The following is a 25,081-nucleotide window of genomic DNA, read 5'->3' on the forward strand; positions in this document are numbered from 1 at the left end:
GGGGTGGTTAAAAATCGTCCAAAATCGCGTGACGTCATTTATGGACGGCCCCCAAGAGGACGTCCCACGAGAATCGCGGCATCAGCTCGCGAACAGAAGAAGATTGTTCGGCGAAATGTTTTTGTTTATATACAGCATTGCATCGGGCTCGTCATAGGCATGGCGACGTGGGCTTTGGGGGAAGCCTTCATCCAGCATTGGATTGAGCATGACTAGTGACGAGAACACGGGAGCACGCCACACACGGGGTACTTGTGCACGTCTGCACTAAGGGGCCGTCCATAAATGACGTCATGCACCTGGGGGAGGGGGGGGGGGTCAGATATTTGTGACGATGTGTGACGAGGGGTGGGGGGGGGGGGAGGTTGAGAAATGTGACGTCACATCAAAATGCGCAACTTTAAATAAATATAGACAACACGTTCTACTTAATTAAATATACTTTTTGATAAATGTTTTCTCCTACAACATCAGAGTGCAGCGCCACATTAAATACGCAATACAATGACAATAGTTTAAAGCGATTTGAAGCATGCTTTATTTTCAAAATGGAAATATGGTTTTGGGGGGGGGGGGCAGAGCTTTGTGACGTCATATTTGAGGGGGGGGTCTGACTTTTTGTGACGCCGTGTGACGAGGGGGGGTCAAAAATAGTCCAAAATCGCGTGACGTCATTTATGGACGGCCCCAAATCGATGTAGCAATCCAAGGTCGAGGCGATGGGTAGCGTAGCGAGTAAGCGCGCTGGCTCACGGCCACCAACACAAAGTGACGATTACCAGAACCGATCCTAGCTCCCCGCTCCCTCCCCTCCCCTAGGTCGACTCAGCCTCAAATGAGTACACGGTGCGGTGTGTAGCGAACATCGCCGCTGGCGGGGAGACAAAGGCGGCCGGGCGTGGTTTGCTGGCCACCCCCATAGCCATCGTGTGCCACAGCGCTGACAGCCCTTCATATCTCATGGTTGTCTTATGGTTGTTATTGTTTGACTTGCATCCCACTGGGAGTTTTGCACACAGCGTTGAAATGCGGTATTTTCTTTTTTCTGGAAGACTTTGCTGTTTCTTTTCCCCTGGATTTTTCTGTTGCGCGAAGTCACTTTAAGATGTTCCTTGTTCATGTTTTGTTGCGGTTGCACCCGAGTCAAGAGCCGCATGGCTCACAGGGTTATACCTAATCAATGAAAATGAAATCAATGAAATGAAACTCGCCCCAACAGCCCCGGTACAAGGCTTTGTACTCGGCGTGTGTGTTGGCCGTGTGTGGTGGTGGTGGTGGGGGGGGGTGGTCTGGGCTGGTAGGGTTGAACGATGAATCTATTTGAAATCGATTAATCGTTCAGCCCACGCGCCAACGCTTTTCCGCGCATAGCCGCAGCGGAGCTCGGCTGATAGCGCGCGCGACCCTTAAGTGGCGCACGCGCACCAACGCGCGCGCGTGCGCGTTGGTGCGCGCAGAGAGAGAGAGAATTCCCTCCTCCCTCTTCTCCTCCCGCCGCATCCATCCACATGCCACCTCCCCCTCCACATCTCGCTCCCTCCCCGTCACCCCCACCGCCGCCACCACCACCACCACCTTTCTCACAAGCGACGAGAGAGCGAACCGAGCGAAAGGCGGCGGGTTTTTGTGGGTTACTCACGCCGGGGCTGAAAGAAGGGCTTTAACCGGGCTAACGACGCAGGTGAGTGTGACGTTTGGTATGCTACGGTGTACACACATATCGTTGTTATCATCATCGTCGTCACCACCACCATCATCATCATCGTCGTTGTCGCCGTGATGAATCCACCTTATCCGCGCTGCGATCGCGGCAACGTCTGTAGGCGGGTGATATAGAGCGCGGCACGCACGATTCGGCGTGGTTTTGGGATTCGTGAGGTTTGCGCTGCTGGCGATTTGCCCTTTCGTGATGTCCACTCCGCGCATTTTTACGTCGACCGCCGAGCCGAGTTCGACTCCTGGCTCCGCGGGCAACAATCGCCGACGATTCGCTGAACCGCCCCCCCCCCCGGGGAGACAAAGGCGGCCGGGCGTGGTTGCCCACTAAACCCACCAGTGCCGGCCTTCATATAGGAGGTGCTCTCTAACAGCACTCCCAACAGTCTGTTACAGGCTAGAGCGGGGTGGTGTGGGAGATCTTTGTCTGTGGTGATGGTGGTGGTTTGATTATGGTTGTCCGTGAGAGTGCGAGTGCTTAGCTCGAGATGGTGAAGGCGGTGTTTTTTGTTTTCTTTGGTGACTTATCCCCTCGCCCCCCTCTTGAAAGGGAAGGGAGATAGATAGCTCAATAGAAATCCGGCGTCTTCATCATCATCAGCATCATCATCCTCCTCCTGCGGGCTCGGGCTTGGTTGGTGGGAGCTGTTTTGTTCGGAAGGGGAAGCTCTGCAGAGAGAGAGAGTGAAAGAAGGGAGGGCTGTAACCACATGGCTGTGTATGCTGTACATGTGCCCAGCACAAAGGCCATCTCCAGAGCTTCTTGCGGTTATGGAGGCGGGAGTGGGGGGGGCACTAGAGATTGGATTGCTGGGGGATTGTGGAGGGTATCTGGGGTGCGGCGGCATTGACCATACTTCACCACGATAGCCAGTGCTATATATAGGAAGTGCAGTACAACAAACGGATTTTGCTTGCACGGTCTGGTTTTACCCGCAAAACGTTAAGGAAGCGGCCCCGCTGTGTGTGTGTTGGAGCAACAGAGCAACAGCAAGAGACGTCTCTGTCACATCAAAAACGTGCCAGCATATGCCTTTCGTGAACCGAGCGGGGAGATGGAGATCATTTGGGAGTGATTGGTGTTATTATTTGGCTCGGAGGGCGCGAAACAAAACAGTATAAGAATCTGGAGGTTTTGAGAGAGAGAGAATAGGGAGACTTAGAGAAAAATAACTAAAGGGTTGTTATTGTTGTTAAGAGATGCAGGGAGATTCTCTGCCGAGCCATCGTGCTGTTGCGCGCTTTGTACGCGGGTTACTGCCTCCCGGAGTATCTGTGTACGCACGGTGGTGCATACAGAGCGAGAAAAATCTTATATATATAAAGACAAGATGAAATGGCGAGATATCCCCCACACCACCACACCTATACGATGTGATTACAACCATTTAAATGCGTTGTCGCGTCTTTTTTTAAACGCGCGTGTGTGTGTGGTGTGCGCATTTACTCATCTTGCCCCGACGTATCGGGTCCCGTAACCGTTATATTGAAATTGAGAGCGGGTTGCGACACGATTGATTGCGCGTGGGGGGTCTCTTGCTATCACCTACACGTGTTTTGTAATGTTACTAGAATGTTATAGGTGCGAGACATTGTGTTTGTGCCTTGCTCGCCTGCACACAGTATGTGTAACCAATTGTGTGTACACACAACTGGACATTACAGCACAGCACGCACAGGATATGATGACAATATAATACATGTACATTATAGTCCACGACTGCATCGTGTATATCCAGTAGTCGTGCCTATTGCAGAATATGCTTTGACCCTATTCTGCCCATCTGCTATGCGCTTGGACTATGTGTGTGTGTGTGAGCTGTGCATGCAATGTTGGCCGTGTTAGATACGAAGGCCGGACACCGGGCAGTCTGAAGATAAGCTTTTCTGAAGGCAACATTGGTGGCGGTAGTTTGAAATAGGGCTCCTATTGTAGGACCACAAGTCACGGTAAGGAGGAGAGAAGGGTTGAGGTTGGTTATAGGACTTGTTGTGTGCACCCTGGGCTGTGAGACTGAGGTGAAGAGGGTTGCTACTGCTTTCGGTAGACCAAGTTTCTGATAACCACGATGGAAGTGATAGGTGCGTCTTGAGTGTAGAGATGAGGCTGTGTTGGGCGGGCGTTCTTCGTCTCTAAATTACCGTGTGAATATCCGTTAGCTGGACTCATGCTGCAGAGATCGAAAATCAAAGTAAGTTTTCTGCCCTTTGAGTACACGTGTCTTCAGACGGATGGCCCGACATTTTTTGTTGTTGTTGTTGCGACAAGGCAGGATAATAAGGGGCCGTCCATAAATGACGTCACGCGATTTTGGACGATTTTTTACCCCCCCCCCCCTCTCTCGTCACACGGCGTCACAAAAAGTCAGACCCCCCTGAAATATGACGTCACAAAGCTCTGCCCCCCCCCCCAAAATATATAAAACATGCTTCAAATCGCTTAAAACTATTGTCATTGTAGTGCGTGTTTAATGTGACGCTGCACTCTGATGTTGTAGGAGAAAACATTTATTCAAAAGTCTATTTAATTAAGTAGAACGTGTTGTCTATATTTAAAGTTGCGCATTTTGATGTGACGTCACATTTCTCAAACCCCCCCCCCTCCTCTCGTCACACATCGTCACAAATGTCTGACACCTCCCCCCCCCCCCCCCAGGTGCGTGACGTCATTTATGGACGGCCCCTAAGTAAAAATGCAGAAAGTGTGGTCGAGAACATGGCACACGGTAAAGCGTTGTATAAGATATATGATGAAGCAAACACAAAAACCGGTCTGCACGTTGGTTGGTTGGCTGGTTGACGTGTTTTTGCCGGATGGGGTGGTGAGGGCAAAGATTTCCCGAGACTGACCCCCGGCACGACGTCTCCACGTGTCGGGCGACCGCGGTGGAAAACCTCCGAGCTTGTGGTGATGTGGGGGGGGGCACTCATCGGGACAGATCTTGGAGGTCGCGTGTCAACCGGGGTCACGGGTCAACCGGGGTCACGGAGGTTCGGGGATTTTGGGCACAAAGCGCTGGCGAGGTGTGGAGGTGACCCCCGGCGACATTTGGCCGATGTCATGTTGATCTTGATGCGTACGGCACACGGCACCTGCCCACCTTTGTATCCCTTGTGCTGATTTTCACGCCCACACTGCCCCTCTATCAGATGATAAAACACATTGTGAGGATGAATTTATCAAAGGGTTGGTGCAGACTAGATTTAGACGTTATCTGCCAATGTTAATATTCATCTTGGCCCTGATCCAGAGTAGAGTGCTGTCTATGCAGCGAGTAAGCAATGAAAATAACAGGATAAGGATCGGGGTGTATGTTTGTGTATGTGCGTGCGTGCTTGTATGTATGCAGTGATTTGCATACATAAATGATGAATTCATATCAGCGAGTGCATGTGAAATGAAACCTCCTTGGAAGCCTGCAAATGAGCTGTGAGTGTCGCTTGAAACGCATAACAAGGCTGATGTGATTCACACGCGTGTTCCTGGTCACATTGTCCACTCAGTGGGAAAACGGCGCAAGTGGATATGCAGTTGTGCAGTGAACGCTGCATGGGATATGATAGAAAGCATTGTGTGAGAGCCCGTGTTGTGTACGAATGAGCCTGGTAGCACAGCCTCTGCGTTGCGTATGCACTGGTGGGAATGTGTGACTGCTGCATTCAGAGGCTGGGAATGATTTATTCATCTGCGTATATGTGTGTTGATACAGATGCGGTAGGAGTAAAGGGGGAGAGGTGGTGTAGCGGTTAGCTCCCTGCGTTACAAACCCGGCGACCCGAGTTAGATTCTCGCTTCGATTCCCGTTCACGGCCAACACCAGTGACGATCATCTGGACCGGTCCTGGGCCTCCCCCCTAGGTCGACTCAGCCTCAAATGAGTACCTGGTGCGGTGTGAAAACATTGCAGCTAGGGAAACGGAGGCGGCCGGCCGTGGTACTGGCACAGCCACCCTCTCGCGTGCTGTGCCGGCCTTCATAGGTGCTCGTTTGCAGCACTTGGCCCAACAGTCTGTTCAGGCTATCGGGGGGGGGGGGGGGGGGGGGAAGGGATGCTTTGTCTTTGTATTTTGATACAGGTGCAGGAGTACATTAATTCTTTTTCGATTTAAAGCTTTCGTGACTGCAAGGATTAATCTTCTTTGGTTCTTTCGGTAAAGTCACCACGTAGAATGAGAATAAAATAATAAAATAAAACAATAAAATTCTCGCGACGTTTCGGCCACAGGTTTGTTCCTTTCACCTGAAGAAGGCCACTTGTGTTGTGGCCGAAACGTCGTGAGAATTGTATTGTTTTATTTTATTATTTTATTCTCATTCTACGTGGTGACTTTACCGAAGGAACCAAAGAAGATACATTCATTCTATTCCAATCAAGTGAATCCTCGCTCAAATTAGTATTGAGGCCGCTCAAACTTTTTGTTTGGAACCCCCATAAAATAGTGAAAATGTAATTTAATATTTTTTTGTATTGGTCTACTTTTGTTTTGATCCCGTGTTATTTTTTACTGGCTGTACTTTTTCGATATTCCTTGAAAGAAATTCAGTCTCAATGGACTCTCGACTTAGTATAAAGTATACGGTTATAAGCAGAGCTCCGTTCTCTCTCAACATACACGTACACACAATATTGTTGAGTCCATCGGGTGGTTGGGATTTTCCAGACCACCTATACCCAGCAGCGTTTGTTTCGAAGCGAGCGAACTCTGGACTGGTTTCAGCCTTCTGGGTCTCATCGTCAGAGTCGAGCTTCATACGTAACATGCTGCTGGGTTACCATGAGATGTTGTTCATCGTAAGAACACCCGTGCATAATCATGGGACCCTGCTCAATGCAAACAAAAAAAATCTATTGAATGTCGTCTGCGCCCACGTTCCTATGGTGGGGAATGGTCTTCCCATAGAAGACCCGCTGATGACGTCCCAGATAATGGGTTACCGTTTGTTTTATTGGCCCCAACTTATGAGCTGAGTGACTAATTGGGATTTTGAGGCTTACTATGCTACTGCAGGGTTTATTCTTACGCAACACAACTAAACTGTATAAGGCTTGCATCCATCAGTGACATCATTACATACGTTATTTGTATAACAATATCATCCAAAGATGGAGTAAGAGACTTTCCCCATGCCTATCTATGTTGCATACACTTTTTTACCGTGGTATTTACCGTCTGTAATATGGCCATTGTTTCTTGAGCCTAAGGCAAAGGCGGTTATTAAATTTAATATTATTAGTGCAATTTTATTTGTTATTCCAAACCTGTGTCAAACCGAACGTGAAGCATATATTTGCCCATCATCGCACCTCGTGTATTATGTATGCATTGCGCAAGCCATTGGTTTCTTTTCAGGCATTCCGAGAACAAAATTACGATCGGAGTGTGAAGCTACTTTGATTATGTACGCAGGCTGACTTCACTGTATTAGTAAGAGCATGCAGGGCAAGATTGCAGGAGGCATATACATATAAAAAAGCGAGTTTTATTTTATTTAGTAATACATATTTAAGTAAACATACAAGGGCATACGTTACATCACTAACATTAGCAGCCATGATCAATCCACTGCTGGATGAATGCCTTCTCCAAGTTCTTCGAAATTCCTCGCGGCTCCCCGCTGTAACAATCCACCTACAACCCGTGCACAAGCCGATTCAATCGCTCCATCTCCCCATGTGGGATGTCCTTTCGGACGAGCCTGGTAAATCACCAAATTTAACTTAACGTCCATTCCCATGGATCGATTGGACTCTGTACCTCGCGGTTGTCCGGCATCTTTCAATGAAGCCGCTGTCCTTTATTCTCTACCAGGCAGGAGCCCATTGAGGAAATATGACGGAACTCATGCGCAGCCCCATTTAACATGCGACCCCCTAACATCCGCAATGTTCCAATTATCCGCGATTTTGCAGACGACAGGCGAGGAGGGAGCAGAAGGAGCGGCAGAGGAACGCTGCTGTAATTCGTTTATCCACGGCGCCCCGTAGATATAAGGGCATATCTGCCTACAGGTGCTGACTTGACGACTTTGTCCACAGATATTCAAAGGGTTAATGGCGATGGTATTAATGCGCGACGATAAGCGATGGTGGTCTTCGACGTCAGCCGGTCATTGCCGCCTCCGCTGAGGCTGCCTTTTGGTGCTGGATGGTGTTGACGACGACGAGCAGAAGATTGAGGTTAATGGTCACCGACGGCAAGTCGGGACAGCCAAAGACTCGGCGTGCCCGGACGGACATTTCAGCAAGGTCTCCGAGGGTCGGCAACCATGAAGCTACCCTGTAGCGTGACCTTGTTTAAAACGTTGGGTGGGGGGAGGGGGGCGTTGCGATACGTTAGACGCTCGACAGAATTCGCACGGTTGACCACATACGGTGCGAAAGGAGTTCCACATACGAGCAACGATACGATCGGCCTTTGTCTATATCACGCATTCTGCTCCAGCGTCTAACCACCACCAGCCCGCTATGTAATTGGGAAAATATCGTCGAATATTTTTGACTTGACTATGAGATTAATATAGAAAGGGGGGGGGGGGGGCGCTTAGCCTTTATCAGCAGAGCCCCCCTACCCAACACACCCCCCCCCCCCGATTCTACGGCGCTGCCATGAAGATAAAGCGACAGTGCGCCGGAGTCACGTGGTGCGGATACAGTTCTCTGTGAGAAGCTTCGGAGGAACAACGGCCGATAGAAGATGATGATGATGATGACGACGACGGACAACGCGATGGTGTCCGATGCCACTGTGGCTTGTTTGTCGGCCAAAAAAATAAGACCATGCAAATGTCTACACATTATTTGCGACGGGCTTCTCCTCACACTTTCTACGTCCAACGAGAGGTGGCTGTGGTGTAAAATCTCAATCTTGATGTGGAGCTTTCGTGACTGCAGGAATCCACACTCTTTGGCTCTTTCGGTAAAGTCACGTAGGCATGAAATAAAATAAGTCGCGACGTTTCGAGCACAACACAAGCGTCCATCATCGGGTGGGAAAGCGTGGTCTGCTGCTGAGGCGGGACTGTTTTAAAAAAAAAGGCAAAATCTCCTTTAGTAAGGGAGACGTGGAATATTTAATGTTCCCCCCCCCCCCATTTCTAAATGAGCAATACTCTTACTGTCGCTTTCATCATTGGCCAAGGCCTATTGACTGCTGGGTGAAGAAGGCCTCCTCGGTGTTGTCGCATGCCCTATCGGCCCTACGATGCCACAATCCATCGTCCTGCTGCGATCACACTGATCGTATTGCTCCATCTCCACTGTATTCATCCCTTGGGTGCATTTTCTCCTTGGCTGCCACTCCGTCACCTGTCTCATCCATTGGCCATCAAACCATTCCAGCTACGAGTCACGTCCAACTGCACTTTTTGAGCAATCGATACGACGGCTCTGATTTGTGTGTCTTCCCGAATCCGCGCGTTGTCCTTTCTGTCCATTACCTGTGATTCCAATCGTAAATATTAATAGATTTAGTTGCACAATTTTTTGTTTTTACTTTTGCCACTTCATTTATCATGTTCTGTACACTGCTGCGTTTTCTAGTTTTGATCCTCCAAACAGTTGCTGTGTGCGCGTGTTGCATTGAATTATCGCTTTGCGCTTTAAGGGCATTCAAATAAATTCCTCATCGGATACAGTACTGCACTGTGAAGCGAAGCCTTTGGAAAATACCTTCATGAACATTGAGGGATTGTTGATGCACGGTGCTCGGGTAGACATTACGTAACTCCTACCATTCACGACCAAAATGCCACTTGAAACGAAGCGGCGGCGGTGTGACCCAGCGGCGGCAGTGCGTTTGTGTCGTGTTGTCCGTGGCTCGAGCTCGGCGGCCACCCCGGTTTTAATACTGTGGTGTACGCCAAGGATCCCGTGACGTTATTCGAAAAGGTGCGGGGGCTGTATGTGCCGGCGTCGCGCGCCGTATTCGCCATTACTTTTGGTTAAATATTAGAGCGCAGGTGACTCCAGCGCTTAGAGCCCGCAGCGCGACATCGCCTCCCACTGCGAAACTACTGCAGACTTGTACTGCACCCGTCTGCGAGGCAAAGAGCGCCTTGGGTGATCACATTGCCCTATAAGACCGACGGCAGACGCCCAGCGCAATGATGCTTTTACTTGACTTGCGTAATGTCAATTTAAAAAAAAAAATCCATATTTATAAACTAATACAAAAAGTTATCCGCAAATGCTATTCTACTGTAACTTATTACAATGTAACTTTTTAAACCTTTTTTTTCCCCCAATGGATCATATTGAATATGTTGACCTTGTGCACCAAGTACATCTTGAAATACATTTAGTTGTACACAAATATATTTGTTTTTTCCAATAAAAATTTGAGACTAGTCATACACACCAGTATATTACCGGAAAGAGCTAGCCAGACTTCTTTCCGGATGTGTTTATATGTGTGATAAACCATATGTGGGGAGCGGTGTCGTAGTGGTTAGCGCACTGCGCTACTAACACAGCGAGCCCTAGTTCGATTCCCACTCATGGCCAACACCAGTGACGATTATCTGAACCGGTCCTGGTCCTCCCCTAGATCGACTCGGCCTTAAATGTGTACCTGCTGCAGTGTGTAAACATCGCCACTGGGGAGACAAAGGTGGCCGGGCGAGGTGCTGGCCACCCACCCGCTCGTGTGTAGTGCCGGCCGAAAGAGGTGCTCGCTAACAGCACTTGCCCAAACAGTCTGTTCAGGCTACACAGGGGATCTTTGTTTTTTTTTACTATACATACCCGAGACCTGAGTTTAGTTCCAGACGACGACTAACAAACATCATTGCGAGTGATAACTGGTTATCCGGTTCTGAGCACACTTGCTCATCAACAACCCGCACTGACAAGCGTGGTGAAGTATGGCCAGATAACCTCCATGACCTCGTGTGACGTGGGGAGGCCTTCCATTTGATGGAATTGTCGTGCATGACTGCATGATAAGGGTGGCGATTACATTGAAGCGATGAATGATAAAAGTCTAAATTCTGTGCCCTTTGTGAATGCAGGGCCTCCTGGATTTCACGGATTGTCATAGTTGGCAGCGACTTTTCATTGGATATTCTTGTTTTTTTTCCTCCGCTCGCTTGCATCTCGCCTGTCAGGTTAAAGAGTGGCAGTGGGCTGCTGGCTTGCTTGCTTCCTTGGTGAGTGATTTCCTGCTCAAACGGGCACTGAGGCAACGCTCTTACCCTGTTCACAAATCCACGCCAATGGTGGAGGCTCCGCAATGCTGTCGACGACGGGAGCACGTGGGTGCATTGAACAAAGCACCGTTGGCTTCCCTGCAAAAGTGATGCTCATTGTATCGAACCCCAGAGTGATGATGGGTCGAGTCAACCTTCCGATTGCGAGCCACTCACTCTACCACTCGGCCACCTAGCCAGCGAGAGTGGATTTTTCTTCTTCTTCCTGTTTAACTGTTTTTATTTCACCTGGTTAGGCCCACTGGGCTATATAGCGCTTCTTCAGGAAAGCGACCTTGCATGTTGATTCTAAGTGTGGAGGGGGAAACCTGGGGACCCAGAGAAAAATCTACGTGACCACGGGGAGAACATGCAAATCCTAGATATACAGCAGGTGTCAGGGTTGCGATGAGGCCCACGACCTCTTGGATACCAGGCGAGGTAGTTAACATCTCGCCACCGTGGCATTTAGATTGCTTGGAAAGGACCCCCAGTATATTTTTTGTGATACTTACTGATAGTTGGGATCAATACAAAGGGTGGACATGAAACATCAAAGCCTGATCAATTATCGGCTTTTGTGGCCAATAGAGCATAATAACCTTCACTTGCCCGAATAATGTAACTGGCCAAAGTAGTTCCAACTTTGTGGGAAATTCCACATGCGTACAGCACAACCTCTATTGCTAAATGAAGCCAAACGCACTTCAGCATGGACAGTAACATGAATTGCTGCCCCACTGGGATGCCCTACAGAATATTTGGAGTTATAGTATTAGTTGGGAGGTGTACTTTCATAAAATCTGCACTTTGTTGTTGTTTATTTAGAGGAGATATATTAACTTGATTACCGTACCGTACTTTTATTACAGAGGTGTTACGATTATTCTATAACTGGCCATCAGAAATTATTTTTTAATTAAAATGTCATCAGATCCGATGGTGGTAAAGTGAAGTCTCCAATAACAATGGATTAAATAAATATATATAATACACTATTTTATATATTCAAGGACTCCTCTATTTACAAACACTCGACTTACGAACTTTCAGAGACGCGAACACACATGTCCGTATGTCCAGTTGCCTGTTCGTAAGTTCAACCACTGCGCGCAATAGATGGTGGTAGTGGCATCTACATCTGCAGAGCGTGAAGAACCAGTGGCATCTACATCTGCAGAACGTGAAGAACCAGTGGCATCTACATCTGTAGAACGTGAAGAACCAGTGGCATCTACATCTGTAGAACGTGAAGAACCAGTGGCATCTACATCTGTAGAACGTGAAGAACCAGTGGCATCTACATCTGTAGAACGTGAAGAACCAGTGGCACCTACATCTGCAGAACGTGAAGAACCAGTGGCATCTACATCTGCAGAACGTGAAGAACCAGTGGCATCTACATCTGTAGAATGTGAAGAACCAGTGGCATCTACATCTGCAGAACGTGAAGAACCGGTGGCATCTACATCTGTAGAACGTGAAGAACCAGTGGCATCTACATCTGCAGAACGTGAAGAACCAGTGCCATCTACATCTGCAGAACGTGAAGAACCAGTGGCATCTACATCTGTAGAATGTGAAGAACCAGTGGCATCTACATCTGTAGAACGTGAAGAACCAGTGGCATCTACATCTACAGAACATGAAGAACCAGTGGCATCTACATCTGCAGAACGTGAAGAACCAGTGGCATCTACATCTGCAGAACGTAAAGAACCAGTGGCATCTACATCTGTAGAACGTGAAGAACCAGTGGCATCTACATCTACAGAACATGAAGAACCAGTGGCATCTACATCTGCAGAACGTGAAGAACCAGTGGCATCTAGATCTGTAGAACGTGAAGAACCAGTGCCATCTACATCTGTAGAACGTGAAGAACCAGTGCCATCTACATCTACAGAACGTGAAGAACCAGTGGCATCTACATCTGTAGAACATGAAGAACCGGTGGCATCTACATCTGTAGAACGTGAAGAACCAGTGGCATCTACATCTACAGAACATGAAGAACCGGTGGCATCTACATCTGCAGAACATGAAGAACCGGTGGCATCTACATTTGCAGAACATGAAGAACCGGTGGCATCTACATCTGCGGAACATGAAGAACCGGTGGCATCTATCGTATTTTCCCGCATATTACCCGCAGACGCATATACCCCGCAAAAATAGCGTTTTGTGTAAAACAAATTTCAGATAGCCCGCACCTCCATATACCCCGCACACATTCATATATTTAACGTTGTTACCACAGCTTAATTCCATCATATTAATATGAAGTTTACAGTTGTAATACATTCCACTATCAATTGTTAACATTAAAATCATAACGTGCACAAAGAAAACAAACTAACCGGAAACGAGTGAACTTAAAACAGTAAATAAGTAACAAAAGCAAATATCCAATAAATAAGTAACACATCACTGGTAGGTAAGTACAGTTTTAGCACTGGTAGATTGCACACTGCGCAGATAATAGCGGCACTACGGTAACGCCGTCGCCTCGCCCCCCCCACCTCTCTCTCCCCCCACCTCTCCCAGCTCTCCCGTCACCACCACAGACCTTACTCTGCCCCACCCCCCAACTCCCACCTCTCTCTCCCCCCAGCTGCCCCACCCCCCAACTCCCACCTCTCTCCCCCCACCTCTCCCTCCTCCCAGCTCTCCCGTCAGCACCACAGATCTTACTCTGCCCCAACCCCCACTTCTCTCTCCCCTCAGCTGCCCCACCCCCCAACCCCCACCTCTCTCTCCCCCCACCTCTCCCTCGATCCAGCTCTCCCGTCACCACCACAGACCCTACTCTGCCCCAACCCCCCACCTCTCTCTCCCACCTCTCTCTCCCCCCACCTCTCCCTCGATCCAGCTCTCCCGTCACCACCACAGACCTTACTCTGCCCCAACCCCCCACCTCTCTCTCCCCCCAGCTGCCCCACCCCCCAACCCCCACCTCTCTCTCTCCCCAGCTCTCCCGTCGCCGGTAAACAGTGCGAGCACTTCAAACATTGTCGTTTAATTGTACAAACAATTCATTTAAAACGTGATAACGTGCAATTTTAGTGTGAGTGGTTTATTCAGCAGTGCTTTAGTCAAAGGTAAGTGTTGCATAGTGGATAGTCCTACCATGAAAAAATGTAAAAGAGTTATGACATGTCACACGTGTAAAATATTTTTGAGACAGCCCGCACCTCCATATACCCCGCAGGGTCTTGTTTTGTTTGTAAAAAGTGGTATACCCTGCGGGTTATATGCGGGAAAATACGGTACATCTGCAGAACGTGAAGAACCGGTGGCATCTACATCTGCAGAACGTGAAGAACAAGTAGCATCTACATCTGCAGAACGTGAAGAACCAGTGGCATCTACATCTGCAGAACGTGAAGAACCAGTGGCATCTACATCTGTAGAACGTGAAGAACCAGTGGCATCTACATCTGTAGAACGTGAAGAACCGGTGGCATCTACATCTGCAGAACGTGAAGAACCAGTGGCATCTACATCTGCAGAACGTGAAGAACCAGTGGCATCTACATCTGCAGAACGTGAAGAACCAGTGGCATCTACATCTGCAGAACGTGAAGAACCAGTGGCATCTACATCTGTAGAACGTGAAGAACCAGTGGCATCTACATCTGCAGAACGTGAAGAACCAGTGGCATCTACATCTGTAGAACGTGAAGAACCGGTGGCATCTACATCTGTAGAACGTGAAGAACCGGTGGCATCTACATCTGTAGAACGTGAAGAACCGGTGGCATCTACATCTGTAGAACGTGAAGAACCGGTGGCATCTACATCTGTAGAACGTGAAGAACCAGTGGCATCTACATCTGTAGAACCTGAAGAACCAGTGGCATCTACATCTGTAGAACGTGAAGAACCAGTGGCGTCTACATCTGCAGAACGTGAAGAACCAGTGGCATCTACATCTGCAGAACGTGAAGAACCAGTGGCATCTACATCTGCAGAACGTGAATAACTAGTGGCATCTACATCTGCAGAACGTGAAGAACCAGTGGCATCTACATCTGTAGAACGTGAAGAACCAGTAGCATCTACATCTGCAGAACGTGAAGAACCAGTGGCATCTACATCTGCAGAACGTGAAGAACCAGTGGCATCTACATCTGCAGGAAATTATACAACTTTTAAAACCAATCCCTGTTTAGTGTACATGCTGTACAACATGACACGAAATTTTGATTTCAAGCTATAAAAAACCTCCACCTTTTTCAAATTGTCTTTTTGCGGTTTTCACACCTGATGATGATTGTTTGTGTTGCAGTCGAAACGTCGTGATAATTTTATTGTTTTATATTTTTATTATTTTATTGTTTCCTTTCTACGTGACTTTACCGAAAGAACCAAGAATATAACACAAGTAAAGTTGGACTCAGAACAAATCGACTGATGAACAGAACTCAGGAACATAACTTGTTCGTAAGTAGAGGAGCCCCTGTATATCTGGCCTCTCTATTTATGTGTTAAGGTGCATTGCACGAAACGAATTGAAATGATATATTTTTATTTTAAGGCCGCAGTGTTATTGAGGAATGGGAGGTGTTTTTTTATTGTCATTATTGCTTGTGCACCAGTACCAACGCGGCCATCGGCAAATTGTGCGACGATGCATTGATTCATCGATCGAGTCGATTCCGACAGTCGAATTTGCGTGCATTGCATCATGAATATGCGAATCGATCACAGTACTCTACGGTGTTTTTTAAATCGTATATATGTTGTATGCATTGAGTTCATGTAACTCCTCTGTGCTATAATTGACAATGCAGTACTGAACTCAAACTAAACTGGTTTTATTATATCAGGTACGGCCCACCAAGCACATAGAGCTCTTTTTCAGAAGCGACCTGGCCACAAATGATAGCTCAATGAAAGGGAATTACGCGTCAATTTACAGCAGCGGAAATACTCCAAACGCACGTTTCTAAATGTGAAGGGCAACCGGAGGATTCGTAGAAAAATCCACGCGACCACGGCGAGAACATGCATACTCCAAAAAAACAGGGGGCAGGGTCGGGATGGAACCTCACGACCTTCCGCATGCCAGGCGAGGGAGTTAACATCTCGCCGCATCTCTGAATCGTGACCCCAGAATCAAGACAATTGACGAAATTTCCGTTCCGCGCCTAGACTCGTGGAGCTCAGCGTGCGCTACGTACACCCGGTGAATACTTCAGCACCCAAGATTGAGTGGTCAAATATGGGACGCCACAAAGGGAACCATACTTTGAGGTAAAGGGAAACGTACTTTGAGGTAAAAGCAAGCAAACTTTTAAAAAGGCAGCGATGCCTTGAGGGTATAATGTTTCCTGTGTGTTTTTGTTGTGATGGAATCTCCCCCCCCCCCCCCCACGAGGGTGAATGCTGCGAACACGCTGAGCTTGGTTTAAAATATTGCATGCTTTTAATATAGCGACACACTTGCCTCCCAGGAACCACTGCTGATGGCAAATTGAATGAGCACGCATACCTGGTTTCGATGCTGCACAACTGCAGTCGTTTTGTCACGCCTATATCATGAAACTCTATGATCTGTGACAGGTAGCAGGGGAACCCCTTGGCAGATAAGAAAAATGTATGCATGATAGGAGATAAGAAATATCTCTCTGGTGTAGGCCTTTCGGTTTAACAGATAATGCATTTATTATCAGAGCGTGTTTGCATGTTTTGCCATGAGTATGTGTGGTTAATGCAGACTTTATGCCTTTGCGAAAGGTATCTGTTTGGTGTTTCAACATCATAACACCTAAATTTTGATTTAAAGCTTTCGTGACTGCAGTGATTCATATTCTTGGTTCTTTCGGTAAAGTCACGTTGAAGGGAAACAATAAAATATATATAAAACAACGTGACTTTACCGAAAGAACCAAGAATATGAATATCATAACACCTAAATTTTGATTTAAAGCTTGCGTGACTGCAGCAATTCATATTCTTAGCTCTTTCGGTAAAGTCACGTTGAAGGGAAACAATAAAATAATAAAATATATATAAAACAATAAAAATTCTCACGACGTTTCATCACACCTGATGACGACGTCATCACACGTGATGACGACCGTTTGTGTTATGGTCGAAACGTCGTGAGAATTTTTATTGTTTTATATATTTTATTAGTTTATTGTTTCCCTTCCACGTGACTTTACCGAAAGAGCTAAGAATATCATAACACCTGTTTTATTGCTAGAAAGGGTAAAACATATTCTTACACTTCATCATTTTGCATACTGGCAAAAAAGTCCCAAAGATATGATAGTAGTTGTAATTATATTATCCAATAATTTTCGTATTGATCCCAAAATGTGATATTACAGGAAGATACATCACTTCATTTGCATAATTTTTATGCTTTCTGAAACAAAAAGTGCTGTCGTGTGATGTTACCTTTGCCTAAACTATGAACATATTAACATGTTAATGAGAATTATTGTTTTACTTATGGAACGTCATATTGATTAGGATGGAATGTCATTAGATGTAATGCATAAACAGTGACACATTAATGTTTAACACTTGTAAATCAGAAACATATGAAATAAAATACGAAATTGGGCCTAAACAAATACAAAAATCCGAATTCTGACAAAATTAGATCTGAAACATCTCTCACATTGTATACTGCAGCCAATTGGTGGGATTAAATACTATAAGTAAATCTTGGATTGTCTCATCTAAATTATAAAAGCCCGGTGTTCCGTTTGTCCATAAACTCAATTATTAGAGCCTTCTGAACCAGTATGATCAATCTAATTAATGTTACATCGATTATTGTTACATCCATTATCCAGAAATGCACACTTCTCCATTTATTGAGCATGTATGTAGAGCTTTGATAGCTGTGGTCATGGATGGAGGGTGAAATAAATAAATAAAATATCTAATTAACTTTTGAGTTAGAATCCAGTAGAATCTGCACACATTGGGGAGGGGTGGAGAAGAGGACATCAGTGGGGGGTGACGGGCGAAGCCCCGAACAAGCCCTCTTCAGGAGCTAGACTGAGGCGGCTGCGGGCTGCCGAAATTCTAGCAGTTTAAATGGGGAGTGCTCTTTCCAATAATATCTGGTACTTCTAGATTTGAAGCTTTCGTGACTGCAAGGATTCATGCTCTTTGGTTATATTCCGTAAAGTCACGTAGACAAAATAAAACAATTAAATCACACGACGTTTCGGAGGCATCTCTGAACGGTGCTCGTCTCTGAACTGTGCTCCTGACACAGATATTCTGCGTTGACTTTTCCACCTGAAGACGGAAGCTTGTGTTGCCTCCGAAACGTCGTGATTTAATTGTTTTATTTTGTTTCATTTTATCTACGTGACTTTACCGAATAAAACCAAAGAGTATAATATCTGGTACCCCAGCGGTATTTGTTCTGTATTTTTTTATTTAAAGTGAAAAGCAACTTGCTAAATACCATAACTGTACGTTCAGTTTGGTAATCCATTCTAGGAGTTGTTAGGACCCAGTAAGTCAAAAGCAGTCCGGAGAATATTTGCTGAAACAAATGATCCTGGATGATATTCGTCTGGCACGTTAATAGGTTCATGCATATGTGGAGACAGAATATTCTGCTAATATATATGTTTTTACTCAATGTTCCACAAGAACATGATGAGTTTATACTTTGCTCCTCGATTATCAGCTGATGGCATCAGTCCGGCAGTGGGCTGGTTTGCAAGTGATCTAGAGGGAATGACATGTACTAAATGCAGCAGCAATTAATCAGACTTCTTTGGATTTCTAATGATGTTCTTCAAGGCTCAATACTTAGCCCACTTTTGTCCCCCTGAATACACATGTTGGCTGAAATTGTATTCGTTCCTCAATGCAGTTAATTGTGTCATGGAAATTACACCAAATTACAACCGGAATTTCATAACATTCAACAGGATATTGTATCTGAAACATGTCTACTGAATTCAAGCAATACTCACTTTGCCTTTAAGGCTTTTGTAAATATTTTAAAACCTGTCAAATATTTGTTTTTCTATATATAAATGCATTAAAACCTGTCCAAGCCAGACACATTGTCGGAGAGCCTTTCTGGGGGATATGTAGTATACAACAGCTAATTAAATAATCAATGAACACGACAGTGGTACTCCAATAATAACTTTTCATGTGAACTCCTGTAATTCATGGTTTATTTGGTGATTTGCGACTCCCTCCCTTTAATCTGCGGGATCTTTTGACAATGGGAGCCACCGCGTCTTCTTTCCGTTATTGCCTGTGGCTCACCACGTCTGTGTGGTGAACGTCTTTCACACCGTACGGAGCCAACTGCGCGAAACGGAGGTGCGGTGGAAGGACAACCAACTAAACACAAAAAAGCAGTTGTAAAGAAATGAGTTTTCACTCTGGATTCTAATACATTACAAAATGTAATGTATGTATTAGAGGCCGGCCGAAACTGAAACTGAATTCACTCCAGTGCTGTCCTCTAGACAGTCTGGTCCCTTCACCTGATGAAGGCCACTTGTGTTGTGGCCGAAACGTCGTGAATTTTTTTTTATTTTTGTTGGTTTTTTTTTACGTGACTTTACCGAATAGAACCAAAGAGTATACAAAAAATGACTTTCGGCCGAAACCGAAGCCGAAACGGAAAGTTCAACCACACTTTCGACCGAGACCGAAACAGAGAGGTATATAACCGAAGTTACCGGACACAAGATGTATTAAATATGTCATGATGCAATGCTACTTTAATAAAAAAAAATCTAGAACTAATCATTCAGAGCCTGCAGTAAGAGTCGCTAAATATCAAATCTTTAGGTGTTACTCACTTAGTAATTAGATCCAAACAAACGAATGTTGTAGTTAAGAAACAACAGTTTTTCCGCATTCAGCCAGACAGGCTGCCGTCTGTTGCCCGGTCGTATCTACATTAGCAGACCACGGTTGCGACTGTAACCTTGCTCCCAAGCTGCTGCTGCTGACATGTGTGTGTGTTTGTGTGTACGTGTGTGTGTGTTTCTGTGTACTTGTGTGTACGTGTGTGTGTTTGTGTGTACGTGTGTGTGTGTTTCAGTGTACGTGTGTGTGTGTGTTTTCAGCCCATCGCATAGGATTGCCTAGCGCCGACTGACCGGCCGATAGGCAGAGTGATAGACGTAGCACTAGCGTTATATTCTAAAAATAGATCTTCGGTTGACGAATGACGACCGAAAGTCAATATCAGTTTCGGCCGAAACCGAAACTATGCCGAAAGAGGGGAGACCATTTGCCAACTTTCGGCGCCGAAACCGAAACCAAATTTCGGTCGGCCTCTAGTTTTGTATGCATGCTGAACTTATCCGCGCACCGTGCCGATCTCGTAATACGTACACTCCATTATTTTGGTTTAACACGTAGGCTTTCGCGACCAATATCATCCATAATACATATATTTACGCGATTTAACCCCCCCCAAAAAAATGTGTATTATGGAGTCCACTATTTTGCCGATGAATGGAATCGAGTGACTCACGCGTTGCATCCCGTTCAAACTCCTCCCTTAAAAAGACGACGTTCCGGATCGCTTCCCCTATGTGAGAGGTGGGGCAGTGAGCTCAATCGCTCTTCCCCTCCATTTACCCCGTGGGTGTCTGGCCTCGTGCTTGTCGTCCCGTGGAATTCAGTACCTGTAAGCCCTCTTCTTTCCCTGTCGCTCGTGCCTCGTAAATTGACTCCTTTTTCAATGCACAAAAACATTAACAACAACAAATCCCGCGATTCGTAGAAGGTGGCAGGGGTGGGGGGGGCATGGTTCTGGTTGGTCCAGAGTTGCAGCAGCAGGATGGACTAACACCAACATCCATCAGCGTAGCCAAGAGCCGTATTATCCAATATGCCACAGTAGGCACTGTGCCTAGAGCCTATGAAAACTTAAAGGGCCTGCGAAAAAAAATGTTGACCACGTCTTTTTTTTGTTGTTGCGTGCATGATTCAAAAAAGTTTACCCAAGATATCTTCTTGGATAAATATGTTTATGCGGCAAGGATAGGCGCAGTGTTTACACAAAGAGGCAGAGTCGTGTCAATGTCAAGCGGTTTTCGAGATTTTTTAAAATGCAAAATTAGCATTAACATATTCGAGCGCGCACGCTCTCATTCTCAGTAGAGAGTCGTGCAAGGCAAGAGCAGCGTTGTTGTGTCCTACGGTTGATTGGAGAAAGTTTATTTTCATGATCAGCTTTAGCGAGTGACATCGACGGTGGTAGTGACGTGGGGACAGCAGTACCAACTGTGGAAAGTTATCACTTGAAGGCCGTACGAAACAGAAGTGCCTAGGACCTACAAGAACCTTAATCCGACACTGAGCGTAGCATCAGGGAAACTTCAATACGAAGTTCTCAAACATCGTGAGAATTTTATTGTTTTATTTTATTATTTTATTCTCATTCTACGTGACTTTACCGAAAGAACCAAAGAAGATGCAAAGGATACTTTCGCACGTCGACCCGTGTGGCGGATTTGTTGCCACTTGGGTATTGGAGAAAAAAAAAACATTAACTTGTATCCCCCTAATCGGTACATTTATTGCGGATTAATTCGGTAACTTCATTTGCAATCGGCACATTTTGTGGCGATTGCAAATGGGCCACCCATGTCGGTGCAGGCTATTGGAGTTCTGCTGTACGTAAAATTACACGCAATTAATAGCCGAGGCATGTCATTAAACTGAATCGCACACAAGTGACTTAAGGTATTTACAGAGTAATAATGGCGTGAAAAAAAATCTCTGCTGGACAGTTGAATTCAAGCCATTTGCCATCTCTATGAGTCCAGAGGTGGCTGAGGTTCACTGGATGTGTGAAAGACTAAAAGGTTTTTTTTGCGGATGATTTTAATGTATTTCGTTTATTCTTTGAAAAAAAAATACACAGCAATTTAACGAAAGCACACGGCATAACAAGGGGAATTATCGCAACAAAAAAAAAATGCATACAACAGGTAATTATGGTATGTGTCTGTAAGCTTTAAAATGAATTGTGCAAATATGAACGTCGTCTCCTAACGTGCACATCTTAATAGCGTAAACCGTGCTACGGTCAGTCTTTTTTTTAATCCATTAATTTCGTGCATGCTGTGCTGATTGAACCTTCATTGCATTGTTCCTCTGCCGGCTTTGGCCTGAGTAATTGCCGGCCCCTGTACCTTTTAAACCCTTTTACTGTTTTGTTTCCACATTTAGTTTTGTGTCGCAGAGAGATCGTTTTTTTTATGGTCAGCGTCGTGTGCTGTAGTGTTTACATTTATTAACCAGGTCTGCCATGGAAAATAAAACTGGTCTCTTTCCACTTGTGATCTCTTTCGGCTCCTTACCTGGCTGTAAGTGAAAGTTTTGTAATCTATTCGTGTTAGTTTGTAACGAATGTGTGCTCGAGCAGGTGAACGCCTCTAAGCTATTTATCCGAGTACAGTACTGTAATTGCATACGACAGTGCTTAAATACACTTAGCGGCTGAGATTAGAATCCCTTTAACGCGCACTCCCAGTCGGTGCTGCTTGTGCGATACTGTTTTATGGTCACCACATGCACAAATTCCAGATTCAGCACATATACGCACTCGCATCATGTCTGCCAAATGCATTGTTCCGAGAGAAAGAAAAAAAATTCTCCAGAGATCATAACATTAGCGCCGCTGAATTTGGTCCAGGGAACATTCTCGTCTGCCAAGAGCACACTCTGTCGTTCGTAAGTGCCACCGTGGCAATGTGGCACGCAGAAAAATCACACGCACAGTACAGTTTGCAAGTCCTTGCACAACCTGGTCGAGTGCTGAAGTTTAAAAATATATATTTGCCCCTTTTCCATTTCGGTGACCCCCAAGTCACTCTTGCGGATGAGACGCACACCACTCTCGAGAGTGTTCATCTGCTTAAAGACAATACACTTGAACATGATCATCATCATCATCACCATAGTGACTCTCATCGTTACAATTTGTTGCAAAGTCCTCGTGTGATATGGTAAGGCGTCGTTTTTCTGTCGGTAAACGGATACCGTGGATTGCATTTTGGCAGATGTTCGATGGTGGTATATTGTAATTTAAAAGTAAGATCAATGAAATTTCCCAACCATATTTCAACCCACCAATAGATAAAGCCCTCGTGTGCTGCCTGATATAAACTAACAATACTAATTCAGCCCTTTGCCAGTCTCCTTCACCACGCTGGTCGGCTAACCTGGATAGTTTTTTTCTTGCCTAGAAATTGCATGGATCCCGAAGGCCGGCACTCGGTATACAGTGCCTTGAGCTCTCTCGATTGCTGGCCATGGGATAACATCAGGGTCGAGTGATACGTGAACTGATGCTGCCCTCCCCCTTCAACCCGTGTGGTGAATTATGGTCGGACAAATCCACACGGCCAACGCGGCGTGAGAAAGCTTTAATTCATCAGTGCGCTGACAGGGGCTGAAAATCACTGAATTATCGTTTTTCTTGTTGTTACCGTACCGGCCTGCGATTTCAAGAATAAAGTGCAATGATTCGTTGTCTAAATCAGTGCTTCACAAACCATTTGCGCTCCGCGGTGCTCACTTGCGAGACTGCTCGATATTCGCCGCACACCAAAACAAAAGACTCGTTGGGTGAACTTTTAGACAGAGATCCCCCCCCGCCCCCCCCGTGCAGCCTCTTAACAGGCTGCTGGGGGGGGCAAGTGCTGTTAGCAAGCACCTCTGCAGGCCGGCACGGCACCACGCCGGGAGTGGGGTGGCCAGCAACTACGCCCGCCGCCTTTGTTTGCCTAGTGCCGTTGTTAACTCGGGTACCCATTTGAGGCTGCGTTGTATTATTTGTGCACGTGCCCAATACAGCAACACCCCGGTTTACATCGGGGATGCGTTCCTGAAAAGGTGCCACGATCAACATCTAAAACGCGTAAATCAAAGCAATTTTAGAGGGTTAGGTGGAGGCAAAGGCTGAGAGGCGACAGCGTGGACACGGAGCCAGCTGATATCTCTGCTGTTTGATGCATCCACTCACGGCTCAAAGCCTTCCATAACCAGGATGTACGGCCTGCTGTCGTGTACAGTATCTGGATAACACTAATGTTCATAAAGGGGCGCTTTTGATACAATTTGTAATTTTAGAATTAAAATGAACGTGTACTTATGATATCATTACATTAAATGAGAGGTACTTTTGGAAAATGTAATTCAGTACCGTGGCCAGTATGTTAATTTCATAGCATCTGCATTAAATATAGTACACTCATGTGGTTTCACGTTCAGCATGGATTTACGTACAAAATGCATGAGGTGATAAAAAAATCACATCTTTCCCGTGTCTGCCAACGAATATGTCACAATTCTAACCCTGGCGTCGAGCATGGTGCAGACAATTATTGGTGTTACCTAAATTGCAAGCCTTGCAATGCATTTTTACAACAACAAAACCTTTGCATGTTTCTGCATCGCCCAATGTAGTGTGGCGTGCACATCGAGAGAGGCCTTGGCATTCATTGTGTGTCATCGATGTTATCCTGAGCTTAATTGCATATGCGGGGCAACAATTTGGGGAGTTAATTCAGCCACGGGAGAGGCCAGTAATTCCGATTTAAGGTTTGATGTTTTAAATTTGCCACGGTCTTGTCATCCATTGACATTAATGGCCAGGCTCACTCCTTGGCGATGAAGGGTTAGAGTATTGTACTGTAATGCCTTTCTCAGACCAAATTTTGATAAGTATAGCATCTGTTTTGTTTACGCCCCCACAAAATAAAGCGGTACGCTCCATTAACTCTTCGGTCTCCTTCTGTGCTTACCGCTTAATAACGTCTTGCTGTCAAATTATGGTGCATCAGGTTCGTACCAGGAGGTATTTGGGGCGGCTCATGGTTTGTAAGCCATTGCACCATACTGTGCATTACGGGCACAATTTCTGCAGAGCGGCCATGATGACTTGCCGCACTGGATGCCAACATTAAAGGCCCGTAAAATGTTAAGGCCGCTTTTGGAACCGCCTCGTGCGGATTGCTGAGAAATCATTCATTACGAGGGCCTGCCGAATTCTGCCGAGCAGACAAAATTCGGTGGCAGCGCTGCCGCTGATGTGTTTAGGTTTGCCTTGGGTGAGGCAACTGGGTGGACAGCTCAGTTGTGGGGGGGTGGGGGGGGCGCAGATGTCCATGTCAGAGCACTGAGCCAGCACTGCATAGATGTCGA

General features: G+C 46.1%; 1 protein-coding gene across 8 annotated transcripts in view; it reads left to right on the forward strand.

Annotated features, from left to right (window-relative positions):
* The first annotated feature begins 1,464 nt into the window (after positions 1 to 1,464).
* LOC116952379 (membrane-associated guanylate kinase, WW and PDZ domain-containing protein 1-like) overlaps positions 1,465 to 25,081 on the forward strand; it is a 317,826-nt gene continuing 294,209 nt past the window's right edge. For 3 of the 8 annotated variants that reach the window (XM_032971671.2, XM_032971677.2, XM_032971672.2), the window contains exon 1: positions 1,472 to 1,681. The gene's annotated coding sequence lies outside the window, so the exon portion shown is untranslated. Of the gene's footprint in view, positions 1,682 to 25,081 lie in introns of all 8 variants that reach the window. The other 5 variants (XM_032971681.2, XM_032971679.2, XM_032971680.2 and 2 more) reach the window with 5 other exon arrangements.

Source organism: Petromyzon marinus, chromosome 46 (assembly GCF_048934315.1).
Source record: "Petromyzon marinus isolate PM22_M1 ecotype Great Lakes invasive population chromosome 46, UKy_Petmar_22M1.pri1.0, whole genome shotgun sequence".
NCBI classification, from domain to species: domain Eukaryota; kingdom Metazoa; phylum Chordata; class Hyperoartia; order Petromyzontiformes; family Petromyzontidae; genus Petromyzon; species Petromyzon marinus.